Source organism: Erithacus rubecula, assembly GCF_903797595.1.
Source record: "Erithacus rubecula genome assembly, contig: scaffold_196_arrow_ctg1, whole genome shotgun sequence".
In the NCBI taxonomy this organism is placed as follows: domain Eukaryota; kingdom Metazoa; phylum Chordata; class Aves; order Passeriformes; family Muscicapidae; genus Erithacus; species Erithacus rubecula.
In genome coordinates this window covers 180,326-196,662 of record NW_027636117.1, presented here as the reverse complement: position 1 = coordinate 196,662, position 16,337 = coordinate 180,326, and positions in this window count along the sequence as shown.

Sequence of the window (16,337 nt, the reverse complement as noted above, 5' to 3'; positions counted from 1 at the left end):
GACCCATTTCAAGAACAGCCTTAGAAACCCCTCAGCCAAAAACCAGGATATTCAATAAATAGATCATATTCCTTATCACACACCAGCTCCCAGCAAAGTTGAACTGTACAACAGACTCCTTAAAATTACTCTAAAGGCACTTGGGAGGGAAACATCCAAAAACTGAGAAATGAACTTAACAAAAGCCACCTAAACAGTCAACACCTGAGAGTCCTTCACTCAAGCAAGTCCTGCCCAGTCTGAAGCCTTGCACACAGTGGATGGGGATAAAGTCCATGTAGTACATGTAAAAGGTATTTTAAGACTGTTTAGATTAGGCCCACCTCAAGCAAAGGCAAACCTGTACACTGGTGTTTGTTCAAAAACCTAATCACACTTAGTAGGTAATGCAGAAAGATAAAGAAACCCATTGAGTAACACAGAAAAAATTAATCTTAAGTGAGAACTGTGTGTAAAGTTTCACTGTGGATGAAAATTTATAGCAGAGTTGAAAGAAGGTATTGATTAAGGTAGGATGCAGATGGTAATAGAATAAGGAAGATAATGTCTTAAGTTGCAATGCAAGATGCAAGCAGAAGTATACATTCTACCAGCATCTGCTGAAACCAGGTGGAGCAGGGCTCCTTATCTCTTCCATGACCCATCCCTCACAACTCCTCCCCACAAGGAGTTATACCTTATGGGAAATGCCCCACGCAAGGAGAAAAGCCAAGCATTTCCTACCTAAATAAAATCTGAAATTTCAAACAACAGAGCAACCTTTCCCACTAAATTCCCAGAAGTAGACCAGGCCTATCATCATCACCACTAGATGGTAAAAAAGAAACTACACCCTTCTCCAAAATTATTGCTCCAACAAAACCACATCTGTCCCTAGAGGAAAACTACAGGAACCATTATTCAGACTGTAACCAACACCCTGAGCAACAGGGTTACAGGCTGCATTCTGACCTTGCCAGTGTATCGGTCTTTATATCACTATACTTTCATTTTCATTTTCCCAGTGAAAAACTGCTATTCTAAATCCCATATCTTTGCCAGAGAGCTCCTTACTTTCCAGGTCATATTAATTTAGAGGGAGGGAGTTTACATTTTCCGTTTCAAGAGAAGCTCCAGAGCTCATTAGCAGACACCTGTCTGTCAAACCAAGACAGTGCCCTGCTGCAGCTCCATCCCCATGGCAGGATCCGCGCTGGATGATCCCCAGGGACCCCCGGTGGGCAGAGCCCCCCTGAGCCCTGGTGCTGCTGATCCGTGTTGGGAAGACACCTGGCTGGGGGCTCCACATCCTCCCCGTGGCCTGGATTTTCTCTGCATTTCTCTTTGTCCTTCCCAAACACCCAAAACCAGGGTAAAAATAGAGATGTTAAATAACGACCTGCTTGGAGACACGGGGGGATCTTCCAGGGGATGCGGGGGACGCTCGGTTCCAGGGATTTGAGGGGTCCTGGGAGGGACCTGGGGGTTGCTCAGGGCGTTGGGCACCCCAGTTCCAGCGGCTCTGGCTGCGCTGGGAGAGGAGCAGGAGCGGGAGGAAGAGGAGGAGCGGGAATAGACGGCAGAGAAGCAGCCGGAAGAAGAGGAGGGACACAGGAGGAGCGGCAGGAAGAGGAGGAGCGATTTTGGAACCACGCGCTTCTCCTGCATGGTCGCTGAGTCCGCAGCTCTCCCGGGTCCGGCACCATCGCCCCCCAAAATCCCGCAGGTGAGTGGGGAGGGGGAGTTCGCCCCACATCCATCATGCGGGGCTCCGGGAGGGTTTTATTTTTCGTTTCAGGTGATGTTTGGATCTTGCAGGATCCCAAAGCCGAGGGGGAAATGGCGCTGGCCGGATCTTGGCGGCTACCCCGTGTGAGATCGCTCGGTATCGGCGGGGAGGGGACGATATCGGTTCTGGGGATCCCCGGCAGAGCCGGGGGGGAAGGCGGGAGCCCCGGAGCGGGGAGACCGCGGAGGGGCGATCCCGGAGCCGGGGGACCCCCGGCAGCCTGGAGGGGTTCGGGAGGTTGGTGCTGAGCGGACTCCGGGCCCCCGAGGCTGAAAGGGGCGCTGACTTCTCCAGCTGCCCTTGGGCAGCGCCACCATCAAACCCAACGCGCTCAGCCCTTGTTTTCCCCCCCAAACCAGGATTTCCCAAAGCTTGGGTGCATTGAGGAGGAGGAGGCCATGAGGACGAGGTCGATGTTCAGGGACCCACAGGCAGGTGAGGAGGAAGTCAGTGCCCCTTTCCCCCTGTGTCCTGCTCCATCTCCCAGCCCAGCACGGCCCCGAATGCAGCACAGCCCTGATGGGATCTCCTTGCCCTTGCCTCTGGCATGGAGGCGAATCCCATCCTCTCCTTGTCCTTCCTCCCCCAGACAAGGAGCTGAGCACGGACAGCAGGGAGGACAAATCCCCGCGGCACAGCCTCGGGCAAGAGGCCGTTTGCAGCGGCTCCACGGCGCAGGAATGCAACGGGGAGGAAAAGCCCCGCAGATCCCGCAGCAGGAGGGGCTGCAAACGCACAGCCCGGGGATCCCAGCAGGAAAGAGCCAGCCCGGGCCAGGGAGGCGGCCGGAGCTCGGAGCTGGGGCTGCGTGAGCAGCTTCACCATGGGGAGAAGCCCCACAAGTGCTCGGAATGTGGGAAGGGCTTCAGGGTGGGATCTGACCTGATCAGACACCGGAGAATCCACACGGGGGAACGGCCCTATGAGTGTGGGGAGTGTGGGAAGAGATTCAGACAGAGTTCAAGCCTGACTGTGCACCAGAGGATCCACAGTGGGGAGAGGCCCTACACGTGTGGGGAGTGTGGGAAAAGATTCACGTGTGTCTCACACCTGACTGTGCACCAGAGGATCCACACTGGGGAGAAGCCCTACACGTGTGGGGAGTGTGGGAAGAGATTCAGCGACCCCTCCCACCTGACTGTGCACCAGAGGTTCCACAGTGGGGAGAGACCCTACGAGTGTAATAAATGCAGGAAGAAGTTTGAGAGCAGCTCCAGCTTTCTGAAGCACTATCGCACTCACTGGGATGAGAGGCCCTTCTCCTGCCACAACTGCGGGAAGGGATTCAAGAGAAACTCCCACCTCATCAGCCACCGGCGCATCCACACTGGGGAGAGATCCTACGACTGTCTCGAGTGTGGGAAGAGCTTCTCCAGTAGATTTACCTTGACCAGACACCAACGGAGTCTCCACTGAGAGGAGCCCTGTGAGTTCCCCGAGTGCAGGAAAAGCTTCGTGCTGGCTCCCTGTGGCCTGGATTTTCTTTGCCTTTCTCTTTGTGCTTCCCAGACACCCAGTACCAAGGTAAAAATGAAGACATTGAACTAAGACATGCCTACAGATACAGGGGGATCTTCCAGAGGATGTGGGGGACCCTGTGTTCCAGGAACTTCAGGTTTACTTGGGGGTTGCTCAGGGCTTTGGGCACCCCAGGCCCAGCGGCTCTGGCTGCACTGGGAGATGCAGACGGAGGTTCTGGGGCAGCTGATCAAGGACCCCCTGCCCTGACACCCTCCCCGTTTCCTCCTGACCCAGCTCCTGCTGTCCCCTGTCCAGGATCCTCCTCTCCCCACTGTCACTGCCCTTGCCCTCAGCCCATTCCCGTCTCACACCACTCCTGCCCCTGTCCCAGTTCAGATCCCATTCCTGGTATCACTCCCTGCCCTGTATTCTCTGCCTGGTTACCGTTCACATATTCCCAGTCCCATATTCCCTGTCCTGTTCTTCTAGTATTCCTGGTGCCAGTCCCATTCCCATGTTTCCATTTCTAAATTTCCAGTCTCCTTCCCATATTCCCATTCCCAATCCTGTTGTCCTATTCCCATGTCTGTTCCCTGTCCCATATTCTAAATCTCCATCCCATATTTTCTCCCCTGTTTCTATTTCCATTTTTCCTGTTCTGTTCCCATATTCCCATTCCCTGTTCCTGTTTTCATTCACATTCCAATGTCCCTTTCCCAGCCCCCATTCTCTGTCCCTGTTCCCATTCCTGGTTGTTGGAGAGTGGAACAGAGAAGCCTCTCTGACTCCCTCCGAGAGAGAACAGTATGCAAGAATTAAATTTATAATATTTTGAGAAATTAAAATACAGGAAACCACACAGACATGAAATAGAGGTCTACGTTTTAGTTTAAGGAATTAGAAATATTAAGTAGCATAGATAGGAAGTAGAAGTTTAAATCTTAGTGTGAAGTACATAGAATATGTTTTAAATACCATAAAAAGTAAAAGCCGTGGAATCTTCTATAAAATTGTGGCTGCATTGAGACATTAAAAACTTAGTTCTAGACAAAAGAAAATGACCTTAGGAATATTTTATATATTCTTCACATAGAACAAATAGGCCATATGCACAAGTTATATGTAGACTTTAGTATTACGAAATTCTAATAGGTTTAGGAAAAATTCGTCAGGATCACTATTTTGGCTCATTGGCTAATTTGTCAATAAAAATCCGCGTATTGGAGCCAGAGCTCTCTGTCCCTCCTCTCTCTTTGCTCTGTCCTCCTCCACCACCATCATCATTACCACTACCAGCATGGGAGAGAAGAAGAGGAGGAAGATGAAGAAGAAAAGAACAGAAGAAGAAAGGCCAGGGAGCATCTGCCTCTGGAGACTCTGCACCAGCCGCAGCTTCGACCTCTTGCAGCAGAGAGCTGCTCCTGCTTCCATCAGGACTTTATGGCAGAGAGATTGAACAGGGACTGGAGAGCCTTGGGCTCTTTGCCTTTGGAGCCTGACGTGCCTTGACAAGAAACAACTTTACAGCAGCCAGCAGCTGCTCTGCTCTGGGAAGATCTAAAGCCACAACCAATCCCCACAGCCGGTCCCAGTCCCGGTTGTGGACATTGCTGGAGGCCCAGGCACATTTGAGCTAGGCCTCTTTCTCAAGTTCTAAGTATATTTGTCAGGCCATGAAACTTTCTCAGCCTCTAGCCAGGATTTTTCCCAGCCTAGAGATTTCTTCTTTATTGTAAACATAAGAGAAAAAATCACAACAGAGATAAACACCTGCAAGGTCCATGAGAAAGTCAGGGAGGAGAGGTGTCTCCTTCTCTGATCAATGATCTGTCTGTATTTTGATTTTGCACAAATTGTCTTATTTAAGGCAATGGTTTCTTTCAATAAATTGCTCTTTCTTGCTCTTTCCTGCACCAAGCAAGAGAGTGTCTTGTTGCTGTTTTTTCGCCGTACCGTATCTTTCTCCACGGCAACATCCCAGTTGCTCAGTATGGTTCTAGTTACCTCTGAATGATCCTAGACTTTCCCAGTTACTCCCAGTTGCCTCCAGTATGACCCATTTCTGTCAGTTGCCTAAAGTATAGTCCCATTTACTCCCAGTATGATGCCACTCGTGGTCTCAGCTCCCTCAGCATGGTTCCAGTACCTTCCAGTTGATTCCAGTGGCTCCCAGTGTGTCCATGTTTGCTGCCCAACATGGGCCCAGTAGCTCCCAGTAATCCCCAGTCAGGTTCCATTCATACCGATTGTAATCTGAGTGGCTCTCAGGATGATCCCAGTAGGACCCATAGTCACTCCCAGTATAGTCCCAGTCACTTCTGCTACAATCCCAGTTGCTCCCAGTATAATCCACTGCACCCAGTCACCCCAGTATCATCCCAGTCATTCTCAGCCAGTCCCAGTATTATTCTAGTCATGCCCAGAGTAACTCCCTGTCACTCCCAGTGTGGGCCCAGTTGCTCCCAGTCACCTGAAGCATGGTTCCAGTCACAGCCATCAATTTTCCAGTCACTCCCAGTCTGATTCCAGTATGATCCCAGCCAGTTCCAGTAGAATCCCAGTACGGCCCTGGCACAGACACAGCTGCTCCCATTATTATCCAATGTGGTTCCAGTTGCTCCCATTTACTGCCACTATGGTTTCAATCTTTCCCAGTGTATCCCAGTTGCTGCCAGCATGTTCCCAGTCACTGCCAGTTGCCCTGACTTTGTTCCAGCCCGATCCCAGTTGCTCACAGCCACTCCCAGACATGCTCAGTGCAGTCCCAGTTGCTGCCAGTATGATCCAGTATGATCCCAGTGTCCCTCAGCATGCTTGCAGTAATTCCCAGTCACTCCCAGTGGCAAGAACAGGAGCCTGGTGCAGGCCCATGGCCCCTGCCTGGCCCCAGCAGGAGGGAGGGCTCTGAGCCCAGGGCTGCTGGCAGGATGGGCTGCTGTGGCCAGCTGGGGGCCATGAGCAATGCCCAAAGCCTTGTGCTCTCTGCAGCTGGCCAAGGGCAGCAGCAGGGCTGAAGGGTTCGTGTGGCACAGGCAGCCCGAGCTGTGGAGCCCTCAGGCCCCCGTGGCAGAGGCGCCCTCAGGAACGGCACCGGGACTGGCACCGGCTGTGGGGATTGGTTGTGGCTTTAGATCTTCCCAGAGCAGAGCAGCTGCTGGCTGCTGTAAAGTTGTTTCTTGTCAAGGCACGTCAGGCTCCAAAGGCAAAGAGCCCAAGGCTCTCCAGTCCCTGTTCAATCTCTCTGCCATAAAGTCCCGATGGAAGCAGGAGCAGCTCTCTGCTGCAAGAGGTGGAAGCTGCGGCTGGTGCAGAGTCTCCAGAGGCAGATGCTCCCTGGTCTTTCTTCTTCTGTTCTTTTCTACTTCATTATACTCCTCTTATTGTTTCATCTGGTGGTAGTGGTGATGATGATGGCGGGGGGAAAGAGAGAGCGACGAGAGAGGAGTGAGAGAGAGCTCTGGCTCCAATACACGAACTTTTATTTACAAGTTAGTCAGTGAGTCAAAACCATGAACCTGAAGAATGTCTACCAAATGTATTAGAATTCTGGTTTTCTAATACGAACGTTCACGTCTAACTAGTGCACATGGCCTATGTGTTCTATGGGAAGAATATAAAAATTATTTTTACTCTGTTTTTATTCTGTCTAGGGCTGTGTTTTTAAGCTCTCAATGCAGCTTGGTATTCCCATCAGACTCTACAGCTTTTACTTTCTAAGGCAATTAATACATATTTCAAAGTACTTCAAACTAAGATTTATACTTCTACTTCATATCTATGACTCTTAATATTTCTACTTACTTAAAACTGAAGCACAGAACTATTTCCTGTTGGAGTGGCTTAATGTACTTTAGTTTTTCTAATGGTTTTTAATTTAATTTGTTCATTCTGTTATGTCTCAGAGGGACTCAGAGAAGCTTCTGTGTTCCACACTCCAACATTTGGGAATGGCAACAGGAATAAAAAGAGGAATGGGGACTGGGAATAAGGGAATGGGACACAGAATATGGAAATAGCAATTGGAAGAGAATATTGGATGGGGATTTAGAGGACGAGACAGGGAATGGAAATTGGAATACAGGAACAGGATTGGGAATAGGAACACAGGACCTGCACTGGATACAGAAATGGAAATGTTGTACATATGTATCTGTGAGAGCTTCCTGTCAAATCCTTATCCTTCCCAACAGGCAGGGAATATGGGAGGGGGAATATGGGAACGACAACTGGGGAGAGAATACGAGACAGGGAGAGAGAATGAGAGTGGGAATGGGAATTGGACTGGGATGGGAGCCAGGAGGATGTGGAGCCCCCAGCCAGGTGTCTTCCCAACACGGATCAGCAGCACCAGGGCTCAGTGGGGCTCTGCCCACTGGGGGTCCCTGGGGATCATCCAGCGCGGATCCTGCCATGGGGATGGAGCTGCAGCAGCGCACGAAGCTCTTCCCTCACTCAGGGCACTCGCAGGGCTTCCCTCAGTGGAGACTCTGTTGGTGTTTGGTCAAGTGAGAGCTGTGTGAGAAGCTCTTCCCACACTCAGGACACTCATGGGGTCTCTCCCCAGTGTGGATGTGCCGGTGACTGATGAGAGCAGAGTTGTGCTTGAAGTCCTTTCTACAGTCAAGACACTCATAAGGGCTCTCATCCTTGTGAATGCGACAGTGCTGGAGAAGACTGGAGCTGCTCTTAAAACTCTTTCTGCATTTATCACACTCGTAGGGCTCCGAGCTCCGGCCACCTCCCCGGCGCAGGCTGGCTCTTTCCTGCTGGGATCCCCGGGCTGTGCGTTTGCAGCCCCTCCTGCTGTGGGATCTGCGGGGCTTTTCCTCCCCGTTGCATTCCTGCGCCGTGGAGCCGCTGCAAACAGCCTCTTGCCCAACGCTGTGACCCAGGGATTTGTCCTTCCTGCTGTCCGTGCTCACCTCCTTCTCTGGGGGAGGAAGGACAAGGACAGGATGGGATTTGCCTCCGTACCAGAGGCAAGGGCAAGGAGATCCCCCCAGGGCTGTGCTGCAGCCGGGTCCGTGCTGGGCTGGGAGATGGAGCAGGACACAGGGGGAAAGGGGCACTGACTTCCTCCTCAACTGCCTGGGTCTCCTGGGCCATCGTCCTAATCCTCATGGTCTCCTTCTCCTTAATGCAACCAAAGAAAGACGGACTAGAGAGGACAATACACAGTATTTTATAGATAAATTACCCAATGAGCAAAAACTATGAACCTGAAGAATTTGTCCTAAATCTATTAGAACTGTCATTCTGTAATCAGTTAATTTATGTATTACTTGTGCACATGGCCTATCTGTTCTATGTGAAGAGTATATAAAATATTCCTACTATCATTTTATTCTGTCTAGAACTAAGTTTTTAATATCTTAGTGCAGCCAGTATTTCATAGGAGATTCCATAGCTTTTACTTTTTATGGTATTTAAAACGTATTTCTACGTACTTCACACTAAGATCTAAACTTCTACTTCACATCTATACTACTTAATGTTTCTAATTCCTTAAACTAAAACGTAGACCTCTATTTCGTGTCTGTGTGGTTTCCTGTATTTTAATTTGTCAAAACATTTTTAATTTAATGCTTGAATGTTCTCTTTCGGAGGGAGTCAGAGAGGCTTCTCTGTTCCACTCTCCAACAGGCAGGAATGGGGACAGGGACTGAGAGTAGGGACTGGGAAAGGGACATCGGAAATGGAATGAAAATAGTAAGGGGGAATGGCAATATGGGAACACAACAGGGAATATGGAAATAGCAATTGGAGAGAAAATATGGGATGGGGATTTAGAATATGGGAAAGGGAAATATGGGAATGGGACTGGGAGCAGGAGTACTAGAAGGGGAACAGGACAGGGAATATGGGACTGGGAATATGTGAACGGTAACCAGGCAGAGAATACAGTACAGGGAATGATACCTGGAATGGGATCTGAACTGGGACGGGGGCAGGAGTGGTGTGAGATGGGAATGTGCTGGGGGCAAAGGCAGTGACAGTGGGGAGAGGAGGATCCTGGACAGGGGACAGTGGGAGCTGGGTCAGGGGGAAACGGGGAGGGTGTCAGGGCAGGGGGTCCTTGATCAGCTGCCCCAGAACCTCCGTCAGCATCTCCCAGTGCAGCCAGAGCCGCTGGGCCTGGGGTGCCCAAAGCCCTGAGCAACCCCCAAGGAAACCTGAAGTCTGTGGAACACAGGGTCCCCCACATCCTCTGGAAGATCCTCCTGTGTCTGCAGGCATGTCTTAGTTCAATGTCTTCATTTTTACCCCGATATTGGGTGTCTGGGAAGGACAACGAGAAATGTAAAAAAAATCCAGGCCACAGGGAGCCAGCACGAATCTTTTCCTGCACTCAGGGCACTCACAGGGCTCCTCTCAGTGGAGACTCCGTTGGTGTTTGGTCAAGGTAAATCTCCTGGAGAAGCTCTTCCCACACTCAAAACACTTGTAGGGTCTCTCCCCGTTGTGGCTGCACCGGTGCCTGATAAGAGTGCAGTTTCTCTTGAATCCCTTCCCGCAGTCGTGGCAGGAGAAGGGCCTCTCATCCCAGTGAGTGCGATAGTGCTGGAGAAGATAGGCTCTATTCAGAAATCTCGTCCTGCATTTATCACACTCGTAGGGTCCCTCCCCAGTGTGGATGAGTCGGTGGCTGAAGAGGTTGGAGTTTTGATTGAAGCTCTTCCCACAGTCGGGGCAGCAGAACGGCCTCTCCCCTGTGTGAATGCGATAGTGCTGGAGAAGATGGAAGCTGGTGTGAAACCTCTTCCTGCATTTATCACACTCGTAGGGCTTCTCCCCAGTGTGGAATCTCTGGTGCTCAGTCAGGTGTGAGCTCAAGATGATTCTCTTCCCACACTCCCCACACTCGTAGGGCCATTCCCCTGTGTGGATTCTCCGGTGTCTGATCATGTCCCATCTCCTCCTGAAGCCCTTCCCACATTCCAAGCACTTGTGGGGCTTCTCCCCATGGTGAAGCTGCTCACGCAGCCCCAGCTCCGAGCTACGGCCGCCTCCCCGGCCCGGGCTGGCTCTTTCCTGCTGGGATCCCCGGGCTGTGCGTTTGCAGCCCTTCCTGCTGCGGGATCTGCGGGGCTTTTCCTCCCCGTTGCATTCCTGCGCCGTGGAGCCGCTGCAAACGGCCTCTTGCCCGAGGCTGTGCACCGGGGATTTGTCCTCCCTGCTGTCCGTGCTCAGCTCCTTCTCTGTGGGAGGAAGGACAAGGAGAGGGTGGGATTTTCCTCCGTACCAGAGGCAATGGCAAGGAGATCCCCCCAGGGCTGTGCTGCAGCCGGGGCCATGCTGGACTGGGAGATAGAGCAGGACACAGGGGGAAAGGGGCACTGACTTCCTCCTCACCTGCTTGCGGCTCCCTGAACATCGACCTCATCCTCATGGCTTCCTCCTCCTCTCAGTGCAGCCAAGTTTTGGGAAATCCTGGTTTGGGGAGGAAAACAAGGGCTGAGCGCGTTGGGTTTGATGGTGGCGCTGCCCAAGGGCAGCTGGAGCAGTCAGCGCCCCTTTCAGCCTCGGGGGCCCGGAGCCCGCTCAGCACCAACCTCCCGCACCCCTCCAGGCTGCCGGGGGTCCCCCGGCTCCAGGATCGCCCCTCTGCGCTCTCCCCGCTCTGGGGCTCCCGCCTTCCCCCCGGCTCTGCCGGGGATCCCCAGACCCGATATCGCCCCCTCTCCGCCGATACTGGGCGATCCCACATGGGACCCGCCAAGATTCTGCCAGGGCCATTTGCGGCTCGGCTTTGGGCTCCTGCAACACCCAAACATCTCGTGAACCGCAAAGTAAAATCCGCCTGCAGCCTCCCATGATGCATTTGGGGCGAGCTACCCCTCCCCGCTCACCTGCGGGATTTTGGGGGCAATGCTGCCGGAGTCGGGGAAACTGCGGCCTCAGTGAGCCGGCGAGAGAAGTGCGTGGTTCCAAAATCGCGCCTCCTCTTCCTGCCACTCCTCCTCCACTCCCAGAGGTCTCCCATCGCAGCCAGAGCCACTGGAACTGGGGTGCCCAATGCCCTGAGCAACCTCCTTCCAGCAGAATCTTGATGATCCTCTCTCCTTTCTCAAATACTTTTTTTGCCCTGATCCTCCACACAATGATATTATTGATGTATTGCAGATGTTTTGAAGCTTTTCCCTTTTCCAGTGCAGCCTGGATCAGCCCGTGGCAGATGGTGGGGCTGTGTTTCCACCCCTGGGGCAGTCGGTTCCAGGTGTGCTGCACGTCCCTTCAGGTGAAAGGAAACTGAGGCCTGCACTCTGCTGCCAAAGGAATGGAGAAAAATGCATTGGCAATGTCAATGGTGTCACTTTGCTGCCTTGGGCTCCAGCTCCTCCTGGAGATCCAGCGTGTCCAGCACGGCAGCGCTCAGCACTGGAGAATCAACGACTGGGAGAGAGTGGGGTGTTGGGGAGAATGAAATGGTGAAACAATATAAAAAAAGTACAACACACTATGGTAATACGAAAACTCCTATAGCCTGTATGTAAATGCTACAGAATTTGTATTTGATACTAGATGGGTTAGCGGAAATTGAAATATTCATAGTAGAAAGAAATTTTAAGTGTTGTAAACGGGAAATCGCTCTCTTTTCTCTTACCTCTCTTACTTCTCTTTTTCTTCCTCCTCTTACATTTCTCTTACTCTTCCTCTCTTTCTCTCTTTCTCTCTTGCTCTCACTCCCTTCTCTTTCCTCGCTCCTCACTCCCCCTCCTCTCCTCTCTCTCGTAACCCCTCACCCTCCTTTCTCTCCTCCTCACGCTTACCCTCTGCTTTTCATTTCTTTCTTCCTCCCTCCCTTCATTATATTATCCTTTTTCTATCCCAATATCCCATTCCCAATTCCTGTCCTACTTTGGACTGTAGCAGGCAGCCCTCGGTAGGATTTCTCAATACCCACGCCCTCTCTGTGCAATAAATTGTTACTGTAGCCATCAGCTTATACTGGGATCTGGAGTTTGTCCCTAAGAACCGTCCGAGAACACAAAGAGGTCCCACAGATTGGCGCCTCAACGTGTCATTGGGCCAGTTCGTCTTCTTCAGCTGTGGGACTTTTCACCATAGATGGTAATTTCAACTACTTTTAATTACTTCCTCGGTTTTTGTGAGCACGGTCCAGAGTTGTTAAAACAGCGTGTTGGACTGGAGCTCTTAAAACTACTGTTGAGGTAGCCGTCAAGGCAGGGGGAGCCTGGCTTTGGACAGACTGCCCGACAGCCTCGAGCGTGGACTCGGCTGCTGGCCAGTTGTGTCCGGAGCTCTCTAGGGACAGCGCCACGCCGCGCGCGTGGGTGCGGAGCCCGGCCCAGGCTGCAGAGCGACGCCGGTGCTGCGGCTCAGCTTGGGGGAGATCCTGAGCGCGCTGAGCTGCTGCCGAGCGACGCATGGAGCGCTGCTCAAAGAGGGGAGTGGAAACACAGTGCCTGCCGCCCAGAGAAATCGTCTGGCCAGCGATTTTCTGAGGGACCCCGGAAATTCGGCACTGTATCGGCGGAAACCGAGGTTAGTACTCAAAATTCATGATGGGACACACTCGTTCTGCCCATGAAAGAGCACTGTATAAGCAACTGAAACAATTATTACGTACTAGTCAGCATAACTTGCCTAAACATGAGCTAAAGAATCTCTTAGAGTGGACCGTACTTAATTTTCCTAATGCAGACAGTTCTTTGCTCTTTACCAAAATTTTTTGGGAGACAGTCGGGATAAAATTGTTTAATCAAATTTCTCGCCGAGATATGGCTGCAGCAGAGCTAGTCCCGGCTTGTCAGGCTCTTCTGGAGCTCTTTACCGCCAAAGCCGGGCTGGCTCTGCCCGCCGCGCCTTCCGCGGCCAAATCCACCCCTGCCGCAAGCCATGTGCGCCCAGCCCCCCCCAAACCCCGCAGCATCCCCTCCCCCAGCCTCTGCCGCTGCGTCTGCACCCCACGTGGCCCCGGGTCCTGCCTGCCCAGCCCGTCCCGCTCCCCCAGACCCCGTGCTAACCCCCGCCGCTCCCGGGGCTTCCTCCATGCCACCCCGCTCCACCGGCTCCCCATCCCATCCACGTGAACCAAGCCGCGGTGTCCGCCCCCAATCTCCCCGCGTGTGCCCCGGCGCTGCCCGTTACCGGTCCTGCTCAGCCCCGCCCCCGCGTCCGTCACTGCCGTGGCCCCGCCCCTTGGCCCCGCCCCTGCACACCCCCCTGCCGCCGTCATCGCCTCCACCCCGCCCCCCGCTGTTGGCGTCACGCCGACCCCGCCTCCCTCCCTCGCTCCTGGAAGCCTCGCGGCCCCTCCCCCAAGGCCCGGCGCTGCCGCCATCCCGCGCGTTTTCCAGCCGGCCTTGCTATCCCAGCCAGCAGCGGCGAGCCCCGTGCCCAGCCGCGAGGCGGGGGGGGCTCATCCCGAATCCCCCCCCGCTGCCCGTGCCCCCCCCTCCGCTCATGCCACCGCCGGAACCTTTTCCGGCGATGCCTCGGCTCGGCTCCCCAGCCCCGGCCAGCAGCGCTCCCCGCGGAGCTCCCGTCCCCGACCCGCCCTCCTGTCCGGAGCGCGGCTGCAGCCGCGTCGCCGGCCCGCCCGCCTTCTCTCGCCCCTCTACCCGAGCCGTCGCTGCACAGCTGCTGTCCGGTGCCGGCGCTGCCGTCGCGGTGCCCCGTCCCCGACCCTCCCGAGCAGCCCGCGTTCCCCGCGCCACTGCCCATCGCCGCCGCGGTCCCGGATCCGGCCGTGCCGCCTTCACCGCAGCCCCGCCTCCGGCCCGCCGCGCTCCAGCCACGCTCTCGCCTACAGCACCGCAACCCGACCCGGGACCGGAATTCTCCAGTTCAGCCTTATTATCACACCCTGGAACACTCGCTATAAAAGACAGAGGGGGAGGTGATGTCACAGCACCCCGTTAATAATGGAGCAAACAAGTAACTATTTTACACCCGCAAATGCTTTGCTGTTTCTGCAAAAGGCATCTCCGCTTTACACCGAGACACTGTATTCTAAAAATCCGCCAGACATAAACCTCTCGAAATATTATGATGATTTCCTTTCCACTGACTGGCAGGAAATCAGACGCGATATCTGCAAAGACGAAAGCCTTAATATGTTAGCAATGCCGGTCATATTTAATGCACAGCCCGGGGGTCCCAGAAGATGGTCCCCCATCCCATCACATGAAATTTAAAAATTAAGAAAAGCTTTGAGGGACAATGGCATCTCATCCCCCTATTTCAAACAGCCGTTAAAGAGCACGTTAGACGGACATACACTTACACCCAATGATTGTAAGAATCTGGCTACAGTAACACTTACTGACTCACAGTATCTACTGTGGGAACTGAAATGGAAACGTATGCTCACAGAGACACTAGCAGCATACAGAGACAGTCCAGATATAGAACTACGTGCCCTGACCTTAACCAAACTGACTGGTGATCATCCCAATGACAGGAACGAGGAGCAAATGAATTTACCTAGAACAGCCCTAGAGGACATTAAAAAAATGGCACACAGAGCTTTCTTACAGATTCAACCTGCAGGAGTCTTTGAAAAAGCGTATAACCTCATAACCCAGGAACAATCTTAACCATTTACCACATTTGTGGATAGAGTAATACAGGCAGCTGAGAGACAGAGCTCTGATGACATAGCCCATCCAATAATGGTACGAGACACTGTTGAAAATAATGCCAATGCAGACTGCAAAAAAGCTATTAAAGCAATAGCAAAGGAAAAGCCAACAGTGCCTGAAATGATAGATGCCTGCAACAAAATAGGAAGTTTGCAGCAGGTGGCATCTATTCAAGCAAACAAACTTGGTAAAACCCTGGGAGAACAACTTGAAAGAGTTCCCACAGCTCAGACATCACAAACTGCTGCATTAGCGGCACAAGCAGAAGCACGTGATCAGAAACTCACAGAAATACTGGCTGCTCTGCACCTGAATTCTCAACAAAACAATACCAGTATGACTGTGATGCCTACTGCTGTCACATCAGGACCCTGTTATTTCTGCAAAAAAACAGGTCATATCATGAAGAACTGCTCAGAAGTTAGAAGAATGATGCAGACATCGGATTGCTGCTCCAACTGTAAAAAAGGACGTCATATCTCCTGGCAGTGCCGAGCCAAACCTGATATAAGCAAGAAAAACTATTGAAAAAACTCGAAGTCGAGCGCGGAGCGCCACCGCGTGGTGAAACAAGTTATGGCACCACAGAACTCCGAGGGAGGATTTGTAAATACTCCAGCTCAGACGCCAATTCTTCCATCACCAGCAGAACCCCAGGTTATGCCACAGGCTTACTGCCCCCAGGGTTCTGGTGCACTTTGGCTGCCTCCAAGCCAATAACATTTTTAAAGGACAGTAGTTATACCTATAGCCCTACAGGAATTACTGGGACTTTTCAATACAGGCAGGACTTTTTTGGTTATTGGCAAAGAGATGAATGGTATTCTGGGACTGCTTCTTTTGCCTTGTGTATTTTCTGTCAACTGCTATGAAGAACTACGAGTGTTAGCTAATGCCTGTTATCCTCCCTTGCATATTCCACCTAAGGCCCCTATAGCTAATGCTATAGCACTGTTTATGGGGACCACAGATCATATGCCACCTTGTGATCCCTCATTTAATCAGGACAACCCTGAAGTTTTTTGGATGCAACACATAAGTACACAACGCCTAATGATGACTTGTGAACTGTCTATCTCAGCAATTGCTGAGAGGGGGAAGTTGCCCTGAGTTATGGCTCAGCTGATGGACAGAGCAGATGAGTTCTGCTGGGCCATGGGGAAAGTCCTGCTGCAGGAACCTCATGGAACCAAGGGTCTGTTGTGACATTGTGATGCCTCTTGGAACCAAGGAGACCATGGTGACACCAATGAACCTCATGGAACCAAGGGTGCATTGTGACAATTTGGAACTACAGAGACCATTGTTAAGTACAGAACCTAATGGAACCAAAAGTCCATTGTGACGGATCAAGGCCTCATGGATCCAAAAAGAGCATTGTGACACCATGAGGCCCCATGGACCTAAATCTCCACTGTGACAGTCCAGAACCTCCTGGAACCAAGGGGTCTTTGTGACACTGCAAGGCCTCAGGGAACCAAGGAGTGCAAAGTTCTCAA